Here is a 22,853-nt window from a genome sequence, read left to right as displayed (position 1 = left end):
TTTTGTGTTACTAGAAATGAACTTGCTTGCTAATTGTATTTCAGATTATCCAAGTTAATATATAGAAATAAATATTGTAGTGCATATTGCAAGAAAAAGGTGTGGTATGTAATGTGTATTGAACAAAAGTTGTGGTATGTATACATGCTCAATGAACTATTACTCAGCCATAAAAAGAATGAAATAGTGCTATTTGCAGTACTGTGTGAAGTAAGCCAGACAGAGAAAGATAAATATCATATGATAGTGCTTACATGTGGGATCAAAAATTTGATAGAAATGAACTTATTTATAAAACAGAAATAGACTCACAGACATAGAAAATAAACTTATGGTTACCAAAGGAGATAGATGAGGTGGAAGAAATCAATTCAGAGTCTGAATAACTTTACTCATATACACACTATTATATATAAAATAATCAACCGAGACCCCTGAATAGCACAGGGAACTATACTCAGTATCTCGTAATAACCTAAACAGAAAAGAATCTGAAGAAGATTATATATATATATATATGTATATGTATAACTGAATCACTTTGCTATATACTTGAAACCAGCACATTGTATATTAACTTTAATTTAATAGAAATAAATAATTTTAAAAGTGTAATTTAAAGATTACTGAGCCTATGAGAATGTCATTTCTACTGGTCAGTCTTCTTACTGGTGATTTTGTGCTCTATCATCCTAAGAGTATAGGTAATTTTTGCCATATTATTTTCTGGGCTTTGAAAAATAAAGGGAAAGTAGAAAATATGCTTGATTTTTTAAGATCTCCTGCAGCATGGTAGTTAACTTTAAAAATGAAAAAAAATGTATAAATTACTTGAATATGATGTTATTACAAAACATAGCTATTGTAAATGTACTATGGAACCCTGTGGTAATGGCTAAGATGGTAATTTCATTCTAAACTGCAGTTTTCAATGGCTAATTTAACACAAACTCTCAATTTACACTGTTGACTGAAACTTTTCAAGCTTGTTTGCATCCCCAAGGGGAATTTTATGAAGAGATGAGACAAAATTCCCTTAAGCTGAGTTATTCAAGCATAGTAAAAATGATTTTCACCAGTATTAAAATTTTAGAATATTTTTGTGACTCATGTATGCTTCCTGGAATTGTCATCACTATTGTCATAGATGATTAACCACACAAATATGGATGATATTCAATAACTGCTGAAATAAGAGATTGTCAGATGTTGCTTTAAAATTCTTTACATTAAGACTGAGCCAGGTAGCATGGCAATAAGGTAACTTTGGAAGTAAGAAATATTATATAATAGGATAACAAAAAGTTTACTTGTTAAGATGTCTTTGAAATAACTCCAGGATTATTTGAATGCTGTGGCAGATCACAGGGAACTGTTTACACACCTGTTTCTTCTTCTCTCTCAGTTATTCACTACTCTCCCCAGCCTCACTTGTAGGGAGGTGCAGACATAGAAGGTGAGCAGAAGCTTTGCATGCCACTCCCAGTCCTCTCCCAGTAAAGCCCCTTTTCTAAGGCTTGATGCAGATAAGTCCAGTGACTGTGGAAACCCATATGTGGAATTCAGTGGAACCAGAAGATGGAAAGATGCTGGAACTCTGAGTCACTCCTTGGCCTACCCACTCCAAACAGTGAGTCTGTGTGTAGAACAGGAAGGGTCATCCATTCTGGATTTGATATTCAAAATTCTACTGTGTTGAAAATTTTGAGTATATTTGTTATAGCAAAGAGCTTTAGCTACCCTAACTTCTTCAGTGCTATAAGAAACACCAAATAGTAGTCTCTTATTTAGAGTAGATATTTATTTTTTATTTATGTAAAAGTCCAAAGTGGACCACCCAGGGGTGAGTTACCTTGATCCACAAGATAGTCCCGGTTTGAAGAATTTACAATGTTGCTCAGACATCTTCTCATCTGTCATTACCTGTGGTTTGATCTGTGTAGTTCAGGACCTCTTATCACCACCATACCCTTGTCTCAGCTAATCAAAGGGGAGAAAAGAAATAAAGAGTATGTCCTTTGTTTTAAGGGTAAGAGCTGGGTATTACATATATCATATCCACTCACATCTCAGTGAGAAGGTAGCCACATAGCCACATCTAGCTTCAAGAAGAACATATGCTTGACCTATTCTTACAAAGAGGGAGGATAAAATGGATATTGTGGGAGTATTAGTACTCTCTTGTCGCATACATTCTTGAAATTAAGTTTTGGTGCATATCTGAGGACCTGTAGGCTGATGGAATTAAACTTTTCTTTGGCTACTCAAGCACAAGGCACATTCTAGCAGTTAGAAGTACCTCACTGTACATGTTCACTTCATGATTGTTTAGTTTAGATCTTATTCTTGAATGATAATATTCTCATGGTAAATAACTCTTTCTAAAACATCGTTGTATAGATAAAATGATTAACTGGGTAGAGAACAAGGCCCAGGAATTGGAGGCATCACAAGCCAGGGCACAGAAAGTTTTGGGAAGTTCTGCAGATAGTGGAGAGAATACATCAAGGTCTTTGTTTTTACTCTCTGCTTATAAACTTGTGACGTTTGGGACGTTACTCAGGTTTTAATGTAATATATTGCCCATACATTAGCCAGAAGTTTCTTTCTGTTTGAACCAAAATGATTTCTTTGAAGTACTTGAGGTCTGAGATACCGTAGTGGTATCTAGTGGTAAAGAACTCACCCGCCAATGCAGGAGATACAAGAGACACAAGTTTGATCCCTGGATCACACCGTGTGGCCGTTCTGCATATTCCTAGGAAGCAAAAATTAGCTAAGTACAACCTGGCATTCAGTAATCAGAAACTGGGTCAGGAAAGTCCCCTGGAGGAGCACATCACAACGTACTTCAGTGTTCTTGCCTAGAGAATCCCATGGACAGAGGGGCCCATTGAGCTACAGTCTATAGAGTAAGAGTTGGACATGCATGACTGAAGTGATTTAGCACTCAAGACACCATAAATGTGGGCAGCGGGCAGCTTAAGAGACTGAGCAAACTCTGTCATAGATATTATCTGAGATGTGCTGAGTGGCCAGTCCCATAATTAATCTGATACTGTTGAATTCTGTTGCTTAAGTTACCCCCATCAGAATTTATCTCTGTCTGTGGATTTCAGTTAAGGAAACTCACTTGTGTGGATTTTTGTTGTCAGTTACCAATACAAATTTCTCATACCTGACACCCCCTACTCCTGGGTACTCTACTGGAATGTAAAGAGCCTGTGTCTTTTCCCTGTCTGGGTTACATTAGAGACTTCCACGCCTTCAGTCCTGTGATTCTGACTCATAATTAGAGTATCACACCATGTGGCAGTTCTGCAGATTTCTAGGAAGCAAAATTCAACTAAATACAACCTGGCATTCAGTAATCAGAAACAGGAGGGCTCACTTTGCACAATGGCATCATGTAATCAAACAGAGAAGACACCATAAACACTAGCATTTTTAGCAAGCTCCTGGTAAACTGCAGATTGCAGGTTTGGTGGTTTATGGAGTAAAAATGATGCAAGATGACTCTATTTTTCAGTCACTCTCAGAGTGATGGAAAGACATTGTCAAGATCATCATTTTTGATGATGAGGAAACAAAATTGAAAAAGGAAAGAAACTGGATAGCAGTTTAAAAATTAGGCCTCTGAGAAAAGAAGATATAAAGATTCATGTGTGAAAAGGAAGTAGAGTGATTAAGACTTCATCCTTGTCTAGGGACATCAGAGCATATGAGGGAAACAATAAAAAAAAATCAAATTTGATAGTAAAAAGTAAGTGAAAGAAGTGACAAACAAACAGGTTTGGAAAACCTGTGAATAATTATTATGTATGGGAAAAAAACATGCAGAGGATAAACTTGTAAATAAGAGTGGTTCATGGTTTTCCTTCTTTGCAACTTGAAAGGTGATGATGGCCCAAATTAAAAACTGGTCATTAGAAAGGGAAAAAAAAAAAAAAAGCAACTAAGCCTTAGCTACAAAATACATATATTTTACCTGCTTGTTAATATGAGACATGGTTACTGGGAATTAATTTTCTAATGGACACCCTTGAGTCATGCTTTTTTTTTTTTTAACCAAGAGAAATCTTGTGATGATAGGTATCTTATTTTGAAGTTGTAGAGAAGGCTAAAGAATGCAAATACATTTTTTCTGAAGAAAATATACATGGAAAAGGCTAAAGCCATGTTGCTAAAGGAACTTCTCTCTTTTTGTAACTTCTAGTTATCTTCAGAAGTGTGTATCGTTGCAGTTTGCATTTGAAATCTACAAATTCAGTTCCTTTCATCATAATAGATAAGCAAGATAGATCACTGGAGTTCAGGAGCTATGAACAGTCTCTCTTGTCATGTTAGTGAAGTTTGCCATGTTCTTTGGCTGAAAGTAATAAGATACCCAAAAGAAAGTGGTTTACACAAGGAGGGCTTTATTTTGCACATATGAACTTGAGTCAGTTTAGCAGATGAGCAGAGTGAGGGCTCAGGGTCATATTTTCCATTTTCTTAGCCTAATCCTCATGGTCACATAATGGCTGCCTCTCAGGAATGAAGTTCTATAGAAACCTCCAGAGATAAAAGGAAGACCTAAGAACTTAACTTGTAAGTCTCCCTTTAATCAGGAAAGAATCTAAAGAAAACTGCCAAGAGAGGGTGCAAAGCCTTTTTTTTTTTTTTTTTCTTCCAGACTCTTAAGACTAAAAATGTCACTCTCCTTTGTCCTGGTAACTCTAAAACAGAGTTCTTGAAATGTAAATTAAGTCACTTAGACAACACTTAGATTTGCCTGTGTTTAATATCTAGATTTCTCTTAAAGATAAGGTAACCATGTCTGGTAAATCTAATGATTTACACAATGGAATAGCTCAAAATATACCACTCTGCTAGTAGCTTTCATATATTAGAGTAGTTTGCCTTATTGCTGTTCAGTTGCTCAGTCGTGTCCAAATCTTTGAGACCCCATGGATTGCAGTGTGGCAGGCTTCCTTCACTATCTCCTGGAGTCTGCTCAAACTCATATCCATTGAGTCCACTGAGAGGATGCCATCCAACCATCTCATGCTCTGCTGCTCTCTTCTAACCTCAATTTTTCCCAGCATCAGGGTCTTTTCCAATGAGTTATCTCTTCGCATCAAGTGGCCAAAGTATTGGAGTTTCAGCTTCAGCATCAGTCCTTCTAATGAACATTTAGGGTTGATTTCCTGTAGGATTGACTGGTTTGATCTCCTTGCCATTCAAGGGACTCTCAAGTGTCTTCTCCAGCACCGCAATTTGGAAGCATCAATTCTTTGGCACTCAGTCTTCTTTACATCCAACTCTGACATCCATATATGATTACTGGTAAAACTATGACTTTGACTATATAGACATTTGTTGGCAAAGTGATGTCTCTGATTTTTGATAACGTTTTCTAATTTTTTCATAGCTTTCCTCCAAAGAGCAAGCGTCTTTTGATTTCATGGCTACAGTCACCATCCCCAGTGATTCTGGAACCCAAGAAAATAAAATCTGTCACTGTTTCAACTTTATCCTCTTCTATTTCCATTTAAGTGATGGGACGCCATGAACTTCATTTTTTGAATGTTGAGTTTTACACCAGGTCACTCTACTCTTTCACCCTCATTAAGAGACTCCTTAATTCCTCTTTTCTTTCTGCCACTAGAGTGGTATCATTTGCATACCTGAGGTTGTTAATATTTCTCCCAGAGATCTTAATTCCATTTTGTGATTCATCCAGTCTGGCATTTCCCAAAATGTTTTTGGCTTTTTGTGTACTTGTGGGAGATCATTAAGGCATGGATATTTATTTTCTTTCCCCTGCCTTTTTTTTCCTCTTGTGTCCTCAAGTTCAGAGAATTAGATTACTTTTTATTTCAAATGAATTTCTTATAGTTTACTTTTTTGTGAGGCTTTTTTTTTTTTGACCTTTAGCATTTATTGGGAGTTCTATTAAACAAATCATCCTCCAAATTAATCATTGTGAGGTTCTTGAATTGTGAGAATCTGTCATTCTTTCTGAATAAAATCTAGCAGCAATGGGTTAAGTCAAAAACCTTTATGATGGGAAGGCATCCAGAAGATAAATTCTCAAAATAATTTAGAGTTTTGCCATCCATGCCATATTACTCTGTAACAGAAGTTGCACTTTCGTATGCTAATAGCAAGTTATTTCATTACAAGCTATTCGTGTGGAAGCATAATCAATCTTAGCATAGTGTGTAGTTACTGGATATAGAGTTATTTCCAGAAGACATATATTAATGTACTCAGGTTTGCACAACAAATTAAGCACATCCGTGAAAACTGTAGAAAGTAGTGATTAAAATGTATGCGTGATTTGTAATATTTCAAATTAACCATACATTATTCTGAAATTTTTCACCAACTAAAATTCATGATAGTGAAAACTTAGCATCTTTTTTTCTTTTCTGTTAGTTTAGAAGAACGTGGAATTTCTTTCCCTTGTTTGCTTCTAGCCAGGTGGACTTTTAATAGTTTAATGACTTAAGCCATTTCAAATGAATGCATTTATTAATTTATTCCTATTACCTATTTTTAAACTCTCCATTAATTTTTTTGAAAACTTCCTAGCTTTCCTATTTATGCATCTACTTCAGGGAGTATTAGTATCAAGTTTCTCATTAACATTCAGCATGACTTTGAATCCAGGCCTTAGGAAATAAGAATCAGCTTTTTTAATATTGCTTTATTTTCTTATTAAAATGTTCCAATTACTTTTTTCAAGAAGGACGTATACCTTTTGGAACTAGTGATCTTTTGCATTATTACCATATTATCCATCTCATGACTTTGCATTCTTCTAAGAAATAAAAGACCCAGTTTCCCACACAGTCAGTCTCTCCCATCAGGAAGCTTCCATAAGCCTCTTATTCTTATCCATCTGAGGGCAGAGAGAGTGACAGGCACAATCACAGAAAACTAACCAAACTGATCACATGGACCACAGGTTTATCTAACTGAATGAAACTGTGAGCCATGCCATGTAGAGCCACCCAAGGCAGACAGGTCATAGTGGAGAGTTCTGACAAAACGTGGTCCACTGGAGAAGGGAATGACAAACCACTTCAGTATTCTTGTCTGGAGAACCCCATGAACAGTATGAAAAGGTAAAAAGATATGACACTGAAAGATGAAATCCCCAGGTTGGTAGGTGCCCAGTATGCTGATGGAGAAGAGTGGAGAAATAACTCCAGAAAGAATGAAGAAGGAGCCAAAGTGAAAACAACGCCCACTTGTGAATGTGACTGGTGATAGAAGTAAAGTCTGATGCTGTAAAGAGCAACATTGCATAAGAACCTGGAAGGTTAGGTCCATGAATCAAGGCAAATTAGAAGTGGTCAAACAGGAGATGGCAAGAGTGAACATAGACATTTTAGGAATTAGTGAACTAAAATGGACTGGAATAGGCGAATTTAATTCAGATGACCATTATATCTACTACTGTGGGGCAAGAATCCCTTAGAAGAAATAGAGTAGCACTCATTGTCAACATGAGAGTCCACAATGCAGTACTTGGGTACAATCTCAAAAATGACAGAATGAGCTCTGTTAGTTTCCAAGGTAGACCATTCAATATCACAGTAATCCAAGATTATGACCCAACCACAAATGCTAAAGAAGCTGAAATTGAACAGTTCTATGAAGACCTACAAGACCTTCTAGAACTAACACCAAAAAAAAAAAAAAAAAAATGTCCTGGAATGGAAAATTAGGAAGTCAAGAAGTACCTGGAGTAATAGGCAAGTTTGTCCTTGGAGTACAAAATGAAGCAGGCCTAAGGCTAACAGAGTTTTGCCAAGAGAATGCACTGGTCATAGCAAACACCCTCTCCCAGCAACACAAGAGAAGACTCTACACATGGACATCACCAGATGGTTAATACTGAAAACCAATTGATTATATTCTTTGCAGCCAAAAATGGAGAATCTCCATATAGTCAGCAAAAATAAGACCAGGAACTGATTGTGGCTCAGATCATGAACTCCTTATTGGCAAATTCAGATTTAAATAGAAGAAAGTAGGGAAAACCACTAGACCATTCAGGATTGACATAAATCAAATCCCTTACGATTGTAAAGTGGAAGTAACAAGTAGATTCAAGGGGTTAGGTTTGTTAGACAGAGAGCCTGATGAACAGAGGTTCCTGACACTGTACAGGAGGCAGGGATCAAGACCATCCCCCAGGAAAGGAAATGCAAAAAGGCAAAATGGTCATCTGAGGAGGCCTTACAAATAGCTGAGAAAAGAAGAGAAGCTAAAGGCAAAGGAGGAAAGGAAAGCTATACCCACCTGAATGCAGATTCCAAAGAATAGCAAGGAGAGATAAGAAAGACTTCCTCAGTGATCAATGCAATGAAACAGAGGAAAACAATAAAATGGAAAAGAGTGGCAATCTTTTCAAGAAAATTAGAGATACCAAGGGAATATTTCATGCAAAGATGGGCTCAATAAAAGAAACGGTATGGACCTAACAGAAGCAGAAGATATTAAGAAGAGGTGTCCAGAATACACAGAAGTAAATAAAAAAGATTTTAATAACCCAGATAACCACAATGGTATGATCTCTCACCTAGAACCAGACATCCTGGAATGCGAAGTCAAGTGGGCCTTAGGAAGCATCACTACAAACAAAGCTAATGGAGGTGCTGGAATTCCAACTGAGCTGTTTCAAGTACTAAAAGATGATGCTATGAAAGTGCTGCAATCAATATGCCAGCAAATTTGGAAAACTCAGCAGTGGCCACAGGACTGAAAAAGGTCAGTTTTCCAATCCCAAAGAAAGGCAATGCCAAAGAATGTTCAAATTACTGCACTCATGTCACATGCTAGCAAAGTAATGCTCAAAATTGACCAAGCGAGGCATCAACAGTGTGTGAATTGAGAACTGGATGTTTAAGCTTGGTTTAGAAAAGGCAGAGGAACCAGGGGTCAAATTGCCAACACATGCTGGATCTTCAAAAAAGCAAGAGAGTTTCAGAAAAACATCTATTTCTGCTTTATTGACTATGCCAAAGCCTTTGACTGTGTGGACCACTACAAACTCTGGAAAATTCTTAAAGAGATGGGAATACCAAACCACCTAACCTGCCTCTTGAGAAATCTGTATGCAGGTCAGGAAGCAATAGTTAGAAATGGAAATGGAACAACAGACTGGTTCCAAATAGGAAAAGGAGTACGTCAAGGCTGTATATTTCACCCTGCTTATTTAACTTATATGCAGGGTACATCATGAGAAACACTGGACTGGAAGAAGCACAAGCTGGAATCAAGACTGCCGGGAGAAATATCAATAATCTCAGATATGCAGATGACACCACCCTTATGGCAGAAAGCGAAGAGGAAGTAAAGTCTCTTGATGAAAGTGAAAGAGGAGAATGAAAATACTGGCTTAAAACTCAACTTTCAAAAAATGAAGATCATGGCATCTGGTTCCATCACTTCATGGCAAAAAGATGGGTAAACAATGGAAACAGTGATAGACTTTATTTTCTTGAGCTCCAGAATTACTGCAGATGGTGACTTCAGCCGTGAAATTAAAAGACACTTGCTCCTTGGAAGAAGAGCTATGACCAACCTAGACAGCATATTAAAAAGCAGAGACAATGCTTTGCCAACTAAGGTCTGTCTAGTCAAAGCTACTGTTTTTGCAGTAGTCATGTATGGATATGAGAGTTGAACGTAAAGAAAGCTGGGTACTGAAGAGTTGATGCCTTTGAACTGTGGTGTTGGAGAAGACTCTTGAGAGTCTTGGACTGCAAAGAGATCATACCAGTCAATCCTAAAGGAAATCAGTCCTGAATATTCATTGGAAGGACTGATGCTGAAGCTGAAACTGCAATACTTTGGCCACCTGATGCAAAGAACTGACTCATTGGAAAAGGCTGTTATGCTGGGAATGATTGAAGGTAGGAGAAGCAGGGGGTGGCAGAGGATGAAATGGTTGGATGGCATCACTGGCGCAATGGACATGAGTTTGAGATGGTGATGAAATGGGAAGCCTGGTGGGCTACAGTTGATGGGGTCACAAAGAGTCAGACATGACTGAGCAACTTAGCTGACTGAACTTAAGAAATAAAAAATCCCCTGCCATTGAAAATAAATAACGGAATATTACCAAGTTAAGTGACAGAAACAACAATGAAAAAATACCTGCTGTTTTGGAATATAGATACAACCACAAACTATAGATTGTGGGTATGTTTTGTGACCCTAAGACATGGCAGCTTGGTATCATTACCAGCTGTAACATTCTAGATTTATAAATATGTGGCATTCTAATTTATAAATATGGCTGTATGACTATTTAAGCCAAAAGTCTCCATCAAAATGGAGAAAGGGATGTTGAAACTCTGATCCTAAGCGCTAGATTATCATGTACAGATTGGTAAATGGATACATAGCTGTTTGCAGCCCTTCCTTCACCCCCTTGGAGACGGGCATGGCAACCCACACCAGTATTCTGGGCTGGCGAATCCCATAGACAGAGGAACTTGGCAGGCTACCGTCCCTGGGTTCACAAAGAGTTGGACATGACTGAGTGACTGACACTTTACTTCACCCCCAGTCTGGTAATCTCAGCACACCAGGTGAGGTGCGTAGGTGGTATCTGACATTAGGATCTTGCAAGTAAGACCCTGAAACCTAGAGACAAATCCCGATTCCATTTGAAAGTATTTTTAATTTATTTATTAAAATGTATTATGTATTACAGATTTATACTTTATTAATTTGGCTGCATCCGGTTTTAGTTCTGGCATATGCAGTATTTTGTTGCAGTGCCCAGGCTACTCTCTAACTGTGGCATACTGGCTTCACAGTGCATGGGCTTAGTACTTGGGCGAGGGAGTGAGCTGCCCCAGGCATATGGGATCTTAGTTCCCTGACCAGGGAAGGTGGATTTTTAACCATTGGACCACGAGGGAGGTCCCCATTTGGAAGTATTCATATGTTTTGAAATACTGAAGAATTCGATCTTATCTTAGATATACCCCTACTTGTGGAATATTGTTAAGCATGGCATAATGAGATCAGTATGATAATAATTGTGAAGCTTATTAAATAAAGAATAATAAGATATTTGGTAACACAGCATAAGACAAATATCTAATAGTTGAAACCATCAGATGTAAATATTTTAAGTTTCCCCTTATTGCTACCTTGTACTCTAAGATACATCACCAACTCAATGGACATGGATTTGGGTGAACTCCCGGAGTTGGTGATGGACAGGAGGCCTGGCATGCTGTGGTTCATGGGGTTGCAAAGAGTTGGACACAACTGAGCGACTGAACTGACTGACTCTAAGATAGCATGTTGAAAGAAAATAAAATGTGATATTTTGAGGTAGTCTGATCATTTAATGGCTTGTGTAAATGTATAAGTAAATGTAACCCATTTATAATAATTGTGGATGCCAATAAGTTCTTTAGTAGACATTTTTAGAAATTCTGAGTATCTATATAATCTTACTTTTAAAATTAGTAATATCTATATATTTTTGTAAAAATGATACTTTGACACCATGGTTTGTTTGACAATTTGAGTTTGGTTAATTGAAGCCAAGATTTGTGGTTAATGCTTTTAGCTTTGAATCATATATTTGTTTTTTACTTGTCATGTTCAGTTTGCTTACATTTTCTAAGCTAATCTTGATTTCAGTGTTTCATTTCTACTTTCTGCCTTAGTTTGTAATTCATATTTCCTTTTCTATATCAAAATCAAGACTGTAAACAAGTTTTCTCAAATTTTTTTCCAACACTTTAAAAGACATACCAATAGATAAAGCTGAAAATGGAAAATATGTGTAAGTGAAATTTGCTCCTATCCCTAAAGAAATAGTAATTCCACTGATAGTTGCTCACAACACAGACTGAAATGGGGAATGTACAAGACTGCTGCAATCCTGTGGATGAAATAATCCCTTAAGGGGTGCTGCCATGTGAGGTCTATCATTTGGGAGTGGATATTGTTGCTGGGCTGATAACCTCTGCATTATGTCATTGACCTGAAATAAACAAATGACCAGATATTTCTCTAGAGAAAAATGAGTTTATTCAGGATCAGCAGAGAATTGCAGTTTGGGGTCTGCAACCATGGCCAGCCACGTGAAAGTCCCCCCACAGCAAGGGAAGGAGAACTCTTATAGAGGGGAAAACAAGTTGGGAGGGTTGTGGTAAACAAAACCTCTATGACTTTTCATTGGGTGAGTCTTTGCTGGGAAAAAATAGGGATGTTTCTTCTTCCTGTTGGACTCTGATGTCATCACAGGGCCTGAGAGCTCCTCCTTCTGGTCTCCCAATTCTAGTAAAGTGAGATTTCTGGCTGTTAATTTTATAATGTTTATTATGTTAGATGCCATGTCAGGAAGAAAGAGATTTTCCTCTACCCTTCTAAGTTCTTTTCACTGGTCTAAGAATTAAAATCATGTGAGACAGATTAGCAGGAGAAAATTAAACAAAAGTTTAATAACACATACACATGGGAGAGACCCAAGAAAACTGAATGACTTGCCAAAATGGCCGAAATCATTACCTTAAGTACCATCATCAGCTAAAGACAAAAGAATATCTTGGGGAGGGGGGTTAGTTTTGGACTTCAAAGGGTAGGAAGACGATTCACATAGAGATGAAAGAGCAAATGTTTGAGAAACAAATGTTTGCTGGGCCTGCAGAGACAATGGGACACAGTGAACTCTGTGCTGTCTTGAGTTCCCCCAGCACACCCAGCCCATATTATTTATAGGCATCTTAGTCAGTGATGTCTTTATTCCAGGAACAGGCCCTTTATTCTGTTCGGCAATTAAGGGGACAAGTCAGAGTTTCTTCCTGAGCCTATGGGCCTTGATTGTTTTACCGCAAAATAATCCACATGCCAGAGAGATATTTTAGGCTGGGAAATTTTGCTCCCCTAAAGCCAAAAGAAGCAAGAAGCAATATTAAGTGAAGTTCCCACTGTAAAGAATGCTAGATGACAAGGTTACTTTTTTTTTTTTTTTACTAGATTCAACTCAGTGTAGCTCAGATAAGTGGTAGCATGGAAAACATTCTGTGCTTTCTCACTAGTCCCATGTTCAAAATACTCAGTACTTTTCCCCATACACTCTGCCAGAGGAGATTATTACCTCCTTTCCATCCACTTGTTTGTCTCAAAAAACGTTAAAGAAGATGACAAGAAACTCTGATAATTAAAACATGTAATTTTGAGTTGAATATCTTCATGGAGAAGAAGAGACAAAATTCTGATGAAAGCAGGAAATCAAGGTTAAGTTTTGAAATTAATCTTTCAAAAAGGAGTGGATTTTCAACTATTTTAAGTGCCAGAAGAAGCAGTGAGAAACAAATGTGATAATGCCTTGAGATCTCTTAGTGTTTGGCACTTAGAAATGCGTACTATATTTTGCTGCTCTTTGGAGAAGAAATGCTATGTGACTTCTAGTGTATGCGTGGTAAGTTGCTTCAGTCATTTCTGACTCTTTGCGACCCTGTGGACTGTGTAGCCTGCCAGTCTCCTCTGTCCATGAGATTCTCAAGGCAAGAATACTGACGTGGGCTGCCATTTCCTCCTTCAGGGGATCTTCCTGATCCAAGCATCAAACCCACATCTCTTATGTCTCCTACATTGGCAGGTGGGTTTTTTACTCCTAGCACCACTTGGGAAGCCCTGAATTTTAGTATACATTAAGAATAAATGAGATCCAAAGGCAACAGGGGAGTCATCAAATTCCCACAGATCTGATTCTATGATTATTGTCCTTTTAGTCACTGAGAGATGGAACATCACATTGTGTGTAGATCACAGGTGCCAAAGGAGAGTCTATTATAGAATAATAAAATTCTTTCTCTTTTTTGTGGGTAAACTAACCATGCATGCATGTACAGTGGACAGTAAATAGCCCAAGGCTGCTGAATTAATTTATAGCTCCAAAGAACAAATTAGTTTCCTCCACATACACAGTTTATGAGCTGAACAAATATTTATTTTATACAACGAAATAACAAATATTTATTTTCTACAACAACAACAACAACAAATATTTTACAAGTTAATGGACATCAAAAACCTCTGACCAATATTGTATTCTTGTAAGGTTAATAAAATCCCTGGCCCTAGGTGAGTTCTTGAAGCAAACAGTTATTCAACCATCATTTTTCCCCCAAACTTTAAAATTTTGTTTTATATTGAGGTGTAGCCAGGTAACAACATTATGATAGGTGAACAGCAAAGGGACTCAGCCATACATATGCATGTATCCATTCTTCCTCAAGACCTCCTCCCATCCAGGCTGGCACATGACATTGAGCAGAGTTCTATGTGCTATACAGTAGATCCTTGTTGGTTATCCATTTTGGATATAACAGTGTGAACACGACCTTCCCAAAGTCCCTAACTATCCCTTCCTACCCCCCGCAACCATAAGTTTGCTCTCTAAGTCTGTGAGTTTCTGTTTGGAAAATAAGTTTATTTATATAATTTCTTTTTATATTTCACATATAAGTGATGTCATACAATATTTCTCCTTCTCTCTGACTTACTTCACTCAGTAGGACACTCTCTAGGCCCATCCAGGTTGCTGAAAATGGCATTATTTCATTCCTTTTAATGACTGAGTAACATACCATTGTATATATGTATCACATCTTTACCTATTCTTCTGTCAGTGGACATTTAGGTTGCTTACATGTCTTGGCTATTGTAAACAGTGCTGCAATGAACACTGGTATGTATGTATCATTTCAGATCATATTTTTCTCTTGGTATAACCATTTTAATATATCCATTAGCCTTGGGACTATGAAAAGTTAATAGGAAATATATTCTGCAGAGAAAAGCAAACCAGAGATTTAGACATTACTCACTCATGATCATTCACAATAATCACCAAACTTAAATCAAATTACATTAAAAAGAACAGAACATGAATAGAAAAAGTCCCTTTAATTCCTTCTAAGAAAGCTGTAATTTTGTAGAAATATCATGAAAGAGATCTCACAATGTAACATGAACTTTTTGAAAAATGTGAACAAAATAATACCATCCTGTATTTTTATATATTTATTTTCATCATTGTAAGTTAACATGCATTTTAGAAAATCTGAAAATCTAGACAAATTCACTAAGAAGATAATGGAAAGTAAAATAGCTAACTGAAATGTTGATTCATCCTGATACTTTCCTATGTAAAACTTCAACGTGATTGATGGAAAAAATTAATTTGCTTTATATCATGTATTTTCCCCATGTCATTAAATATTCTTTTATGTGACTTTTTATGACTTCACGTTATTATACCGGATTCATCTTTGAAGATTTGATCTAATCATTTTTTTTTTATTGTTTGAAATATTTAGATTTTTCCCATTCTTTTCTGGTGGCTCAGACAGTAAAGAATCTGCCTGCAGTGCAGGAGATGCAGTTTGATCCCTGGGTCAGGAAGATCACCTGGAGGAGGGAATGGCAATCCACTCCAGTAATCTTGCCTGGAGAATTCCATGGACAGAGGAGCCTGGCAGGCTACAGTCCATGGGGTCGCAAAGAGTCAGACATGACTGAGTCACTCACACACACACACAATGAAATGTTATTCAGCCTTAAAGAGAAGACTCTATGTATGAATGACGCCTGAATGAACCTGGAGGACCTGATACTGAGTGGAATAAACCAGACACAAGGAAAAATGCTATATGATCTCACTATGTGAAATCTAAAAACGGTGAATACATAGAAGCAGAATGGGAAGTGAGCAAATGGTTAGTCTAAGGATACAAAGTTGCAGTTATGTTGGATGAATAAGTTCTAGAAATTGAATGTGGAGCATGATGGTTATATTTAAAAATATTGTAGTTTATACTGGAAATTTGCAAAAAGAGTAAATTTCAGGTGCTCTCAGTACACAAACGTGCACACACATACACACAAAGTACCTATATGGGACAATATTGTTGTTTAGTCAGTAAGTTGTGTACCATTTTTTTGTGACCCCATGGAGCATAGTGCACCAGGCTCCTCTGTTTTCCTAGGCAAGAATACTGGAGTGCATTTCCATTTCCTTCTCTAGGGGGTCTTCCAGATCTTTCTTGCCTAGAAAGAACAAACCATTTGTTTGTTTTCCTTTGTGAATGCAAAATAAGAAAACCTTTTCTTCAGTCATCTTTTTTAGCATTTTTAGGAAGACTTTTTGTGAATTTGTAAAAACAAAGGAATGGCTATTTGCCTTTTAAAGTAGAAAACTCTTATCTTTTATCCTGATGATTTCTGCATGTGTGTGTTTCAGCATTTATTTGAATATCAGATTACTTCTACAGTGTTTTTTAGTGTGCTTGTGATCACTTTCATTTTTATGTATGTACTTTCTCTGTTCCCTTAGACTCCCCCTGTCTTTGTTGAGTGTCATTTCCTAATAAGGCACATTCTAAGTTTATGTTCATGTTTACCCTTCTGAATGTATTCTTCTCTTCTATGGCCCCAAATCCTAATTCAATCACTCTTTACTTACCTGTGTTGGAAGTTGCAGGTCAGTGGTTCTTAAACTTTAATATATAAGGTTGTTAGTCAGGAAGCTAATTTAAATGCAAGTTGCAGGGCACTATTTCAGATTTGGAACATCTGGGGTGATACCTGGGAATTTGCGTTTTTAAATCTTACCCTGTGTGATCTAATACACATGGCTCTTGACTTGCACACTGATGAATGGTACAGATCTTCCTCAACCTACGATGGAGTTTTGTCTCAAACATACTGTACATTGCAAATGCATTGAGTACACCTAACCTACAAAATAGTATAGCTTAGCCGAGCCTACCTTATGTGTGTTCAGAATACTTATGTTAGCCTATAGGTGGGTGAGAAACCATCTAAGGTAAAGCCTCTTTCATAATGAAGTGTGGACTATCTAGTATAATTCCGAATACTTTACTGAAAGTGGAAAATAGAATGGTTGTAAGTGAATTGGTTGTTTTCTCCCATGTTCTTATGATTTGGGGCTGAATGGGAGCTATGGCTGCAGTTGCCTAGCATTAGGAGAGAGCACTGAACCACATACTGCTCACCTGAGAAAAGATCAAATTTCAAAATTTGAAGTACAGTTTCTACTGAATGTATATCACTTTTACACCATTATGATAAGTTGAAGCATCATAAGTCAAGGACCATCTGTAATATTCAAATGAATACAACATCTTGACTTCCACATAGTTGTTAGCAATGTCAGTGCTCTGTTTGGAGAAAGCGTCTTGAAGGAAATAAATACTGAGCAGGTCTGGAGAATTTGGTTTGTTGGAGATGCAACAGTTAATTTTCAGGAGAAACACAGACTGTATTCCAGAACTCTCTCATCTTCTGTCTTCACCGCTTGGTGCCACCTCTGCAACTTTAATTTATGTGCATCATGTTATCTGCCTTGTCTGCTGTTGTCTAGTCCAAGAATGTGCCATTCTTCAAATACATACTCACAGGATAGAAAAGAATGGATAAGAAATTGCTAAGTGGCATGATGACCCCATAGTAAATCATCATAACAGTGAAAACAGTATACCAGATAAACAGAGAACTTGTTTAAAATGTTCTCTGGATTCTCCAGCCTCTGGTTTTCTGCATTTCTGACTTGATCATGATCCCATGGTCTCCTATTTACTTTTAATAGGACAGATGAAATATATATATGAAATATACATAAATATGTATAAAACATAAATATATATGACAGATGAATATTTAAAATTATATATATATATAGGAAATAGTGAGAGAAGACTTGAAATTGGTTAATGCCAACAAAATACCTGTTAAGTAAACTAAACAGTTTTTATTTTAACTTTTTTATTATTGGCAACTTCAGCTGATCTTAAAAAAAAATCCTTAGTCTCTAAAAGCACTTGGTTCTGAGATCTGTTTTCTAAAGTTTCTATGTGTTATTGTCAGTTGGATTTAAGTTCCATCTAGAATTACCACAGGAAAAATTTATTAGATACTTTTTACTAATGCTGTATTGGATAATTCTAGTTGTTAACAGAATATATTGACATTAGCTTTCTTTAATTATCTTGGTAGCATCTATAGTAGTATATTTAAACAATAACAAGCTGAGATAGAATATTATTAGTGAATTGTTTCTAGTTGTATATCTTTTGGATTAGCTGCAATAATGAGCACATATTCTGTGATGTAAAATGTGGAAATACAATAAATATCATGAATATAAGTATCCAAAATGAAATTGATTTCTTCACAATTTACTTTTAGCTGAAGAAAATGGGAGAAAATAGTTACCTAGTACTTGAATAGAAGCCACTATAATAAAGAAGAGACCAGACCCGCAGGTGTATAATTGGTATTGATTCAAACTGTAAAAAACCAATAGTGTCTAATTTTATGGCTGTGGAAAATGCATTATTTTTTCTTGGAATGTTAAAAAGACTTAGGTTTCTTTTCAAAATGGTAGAGAAAGTATCTGGGTAAAGTTGAAATAAGGCATTTACTTTTCTATTAAGAAAAGGCATATTATGTTTATGATTTGAAAGAGCTGTTTGGAACTTAGAAATTATATCATTGCTTTATATCTTATAAAAAACAAATATGTAGTTTTATCTGATTGCTGAAACATATAGGTAAAATGCAACTTTAACTGGGTACAACTTTATTTTCAAATTATTTTTAAGCATTAAATATCTCTTATTTATAAAATATTCAATTACTTTATGAAAGACAAGAAACTTCTGAGAGTTCATTAATAAGGAAACTGAGTGGAAGTCAGGAGACATGGATATATTATCAGTTTCATCGTACTATCTTTAGGGTCTAGGACAGTGTTTGGCAAATAAAATTATAAAAATTTCTGGGATGAATGCATTAATGAGTATTTCTGATTCTGCTACCTTTACAAGGATGTAAATAATGCAACTTCCTTTTTTTAATGATAAATTTAACTTCTATTTTAAGCCCTTATTCTGTTGGGGAGGAAGAAATGTATTCTCAGTCAATTTCTAGGTTGCTCCTATGTTCTACTGGACCTCAGTTCGGGGGTGGGGTTAATATAGTGTGATGACCCCCAGGGGTCATCTGTACATAAGCCCCTACCACACTCGAGAGAAGCCCATTGACTAGTTGGTCTCCAGCTCTCAGAGCACCCAGGTCCCTGCTGAGTTGGCCCTTGGCTTTCATTTCACAGTTACAACTACATGCTGTAATACATGTAATATGTGTAATTTCACAGTTACTGCTACATGCTGTAGTCTCCCTCTCTTCCATCAAAATCCAGGAGATGATCGAAAAGATACTTAACTAAATAAAAACAGAGATAATTAAATAGCTGAACTCAAAGGCATGTTTGGAAGCTTTTGGTGGAATAGGAATAATGGTGTCACATAAGACAGGACTGATTGAAGAAGGAAATTACAGCTCAGTACTTCTGTGGGTGCCTCCTGCTGAAGAACATGCACACAGTACTAAACTCACATTCAGGAACGGGTGAGACTGAGAGCAAGGGTGATTGGCCTAGGCTGGGGGTGATGAGGTGCTGCTGTTTATTCTCTAGACCTCATGCCCCTCCCTGGGGTCTAGTGTCAACTGTGATTTCTGAATCTAGTTGAGAACAGCAAGTCTTGGATCTTGATTTGAGGGAGCAGATGAGTCTCAGGGTGGCTGGACACAGCCTAGGGGAATAGGATATATCCAGGATCAGGGGGAAAGTTGCAGTGCTTCCCCACCACCACTGAATGTTCTGTCCAGATGCCTGTGTGTGTCTCTGCCCCAAGAGCAGATACAGCATACAGTTCAAAAGAGGATTTAGCTATAAATATGAGCTTAGCAGATGTTTGAGAAAAGCTACACTATAAAATACAAATAAATAGCAATTATAAACTATAGAACAGGAAACTCAAAGCCACTATGTGGTGGAAAGGATTCATTCTGAGATGCAAGGAATTCTGAAAAGCCTTATAAATACATCAGCTACCGAGACTCACTGATTCTTAAGGATTTTATCTGTCCCTATGGCTTTGCTGAGAAAAGAGCACAGGTTCTTTCTGCCTTTTGTGGGAGGTTCTATTACCTTCTCATCCTCAGAGGTAGGGTAATCCTCTGTGAGGTTTTCCAAGTACAGTTTGAGTTTACACCTGTTTTTAGGTAATTATCTATAGTGTCCCTTTGATAATAAAGTGTATGATTATTTATTTAAGGATTATCTGAGGCATGGGGTCGAGGTCCAAGGTCTCTTTCCTCAGGGGCCTGTGACTGCCTAAATATCTTCTGCTTCCTCTTCAGACAGTCCACCTTCTTCCAGATTGTAGAATTCTGTGTAGGGGATGGTTAAACTTGTGATGGACTTCCCTGGTAGCTCAGTCGGTAAAGAATCTGCCTTATGATAGGTAACCTAGTTCTTCATCAGGTAATCTGCCAAGTCTGCTATCTGTTTGCTGAGTGAGTCCTCTTCTGGGGCTCTTCCTCCCCCCCTTTTTTTTTTTCCACTAAAGCTTCCCTAATCTTAAGCAATAAGTCCAAATGGCTTAAGTATTCCAAACGGGGAAGAGGAAATAGGTAAAATGAAGAGTGGTAATAATGCACACACACACATACATGTTAATATTCTAAATACTGTCCTACAACATCACTATGTGCCCTGTGGTCTTTGGGATAATTAATTAAATACTCTCAGCCTTTTTGTCCTAATCTGTAAGCCCTCAGGTCTTTGAGGTTCTTCCTAACCCTCATGAGAAAATCATCTAGCTTAGGGTTTGTAGGAACTTTGTGCATCAATCAGCCAAATCCTTCACCCTATATAGATCTTCTTTCCAAAGATTCATGCCATGTGATTATCCAACCACCATAATGATACTTTAAAGAATGGACTAGAGGAGATAAGAATAACATTTATTTCTAAAAGTTAAATATAAAGAGTGTGTTTGTGCCAGTATCATACTCTTTTGATAACTGTAGCTTTGTAGTACAGTCTGGAGTCAGGAATGTTGATTACTCCAGCTTCATTCTTCTTTCTCAAGATTGCTTTGGCTCTTTGGGGTCTTTTGTGTTTCTATACCATATGACCTAGCAATCCTACTACTAAGCATATACCTTGAGGAAATCATACTTGAAAAAGTCACATGTGTCCCAATGTTCTTTGCAGCTCTATTTACAATAGCTCATACATGGAAGCAACCTAGATGTCTATCAACAAATGAATGGATAAAGAAGTTGTGGTACATATATACAATGGAATATGACTCAGCTATAAAAAGGAATCCATTTGAGTCAGTTCTAATGAGGTGGATGAACTTAGAGTCTATTACACAGAGTGAAGTAAAAAAGAGAAAGACAAATATCCTATATTAATACATATATATGGAATCTAGAAAGATAGTACTGATGATACTACTTGTGGGGAAGCAAAGGAGACACAGACATGAATAACAGACTTTTGGACACAGTGGGGAAAGAGGGGGGTGGGATGATTTGAGAGAGTAGCATTGAAACGTATGCATGACCATGTGTAAAATAGATAACCAGTGGGAATTTGCAATATCACACAGGGAAACCAAAGCCAGTGCGTTGTGACAACCTAGAGGGATAGGATGGGGAGGGAGATAGGAGGGAGATTCAGGAGGGAGGGGACATATGTATAACTATGGCCATTTCATGTTGATGTATGGCAGGAACCATCACAATATCAGAGGCCAGTGATATTGGCAGTGATTTTGGAGTGATTCTGCAGTGATTTTGGAGCCCCCAAAAATAAAGTCAGCCACTGTTTCCCCAACTGCTTGCCATGAACATAAACTAATTATCCTTAGTTAAAAATTAAAATAAAAAGAAAAGGTTTGTTTGACAGAAAAGAATTCAGAGGCCTGTGAATACTGTGGGAGGCTGTGGAAAAAGACAAAGTGCTGCTAAGTAAGCACACTTTTTGGACATATCTAACATGGGCATCCTGTCCTCAAGAAAGGCAGTTAGGATTTGTTGCAGCTCATTGAAGAATAGATAAAATTTTTTTAAAAAACAACAAAAAGCTTGACCCAGTGCTTGGTTCATAGTAGGTTCATAGAAAAGAGCAGCTTGTTTTTATTTTTACTGTAGTGGTGATGGTTGTGATGGTTCTTGAGGATCTGAGAAGGAAACTGTCTACAGAAAGCAAATTACAGAGAGAAGGCCAAGTTATCTTCAGAATCTGCTATGTTATGCCCAGATCTCTCCCCTGAATTACCTGGTTATGAGACAATTTCAGCCGATCAACTGCCCAAATTTAATGGCCCAAATTCAGGCATCATCGCACTTGAAGGGAAAAAGCCTCCATCTCTGTAGTTTTTCCCTTGTAAGAATTAAAAGTTTTTCCCTCGAAAGGATTAAAGGTTTTTCCCAGTGATAGGATGAGTCACCAAACCCTCGTGTTCCCGTGTCCGCCTTGATCAAGCTGCAGACCCTTCAATGTCTGACTGTACCTGTTGCGAGTCATCAACATTCACCTCCTGGGTTATTTGCATCTTTATTTATTTATTTTTTCATTTATTTTTATTAGTTGAAAGCTAATTACTTTACAATATTGTAGTGGTTTTTGCCATACATTGACATGAATCAGCCATGGATGTACATGTATTCCCCATCCCGATCCCCCCTCCCGCCTCCTTCCCCACCCCATCCCTTTGGGTCTTCCCAGTGCACCAGCCCTGAGCACTTGTCTCATGCATCCAACCTGGGCTGGATCTGTTTCACCCTTGATAATATACTTGTTTCAATGCTATTCTCTCAGAACATCCCACCCTCGCCTTCTCCCACAGAGTCCCAAAGTCTGTTCTGTACATCTGTGTCTCTTTTTCTGTTTTGCATATAGGGTTATCATTACCATCTTTTTAAATTCCATA

General features: G+C 37.3%; 1 protein-coding gene and 1 long non-coding RNA gene across 6 annotated transcripts in view; both read left to right on the top strand.

The window, feature by feature from the left end:
* The window catches only part of CTNNA2 (catenin alpha 2), a 1,320,456-nt gene that overhangs the window by 191,117 nt on the left and 1,106,486 nt on the right, over window positions 1-22,853 (top strand). The gene's annotated exons all lie outside the window — the stretch shown is intronic.
* The window catches only part of LOC122441799, a 22,391-nt gene continuing 13,575 nt past the window's right edge, over window positions 14,038-22,853 (top strand). The window contains exons 1-2 of the long non-coding RNA XR_006269444.1: window positions 14,038-14,049; window positions 20,100-20,109. This is a non-coding gene — a long non-coding RNA (uncharacterized LOC122441799). The remainder of the gene's footprint in view (window positions 14,050-20,099; window positions 20,110-22,853) is intronic.

The sequence above is a fragment of the Cervus canadensis genome, chromosome 5 (genome assembly GCF_019320065.1).
Source record: "Cervus canadensis isolate Bull #8, Minnesota chromosome 5, ASM1932006v1, whole genome shotgun sequence".
NCBI classification, from domain to species: domain Eukaryota; kingdom Metazoa; phylum Chordata; class Mammalia; order Artiodactyla; family Cervidae; genus Cervus; species Cervus canadensis.
Note: the sequence above shows the minus strand (reverse complement) of the source record. Positions and strands in the feature narration are given on the sequence as shown.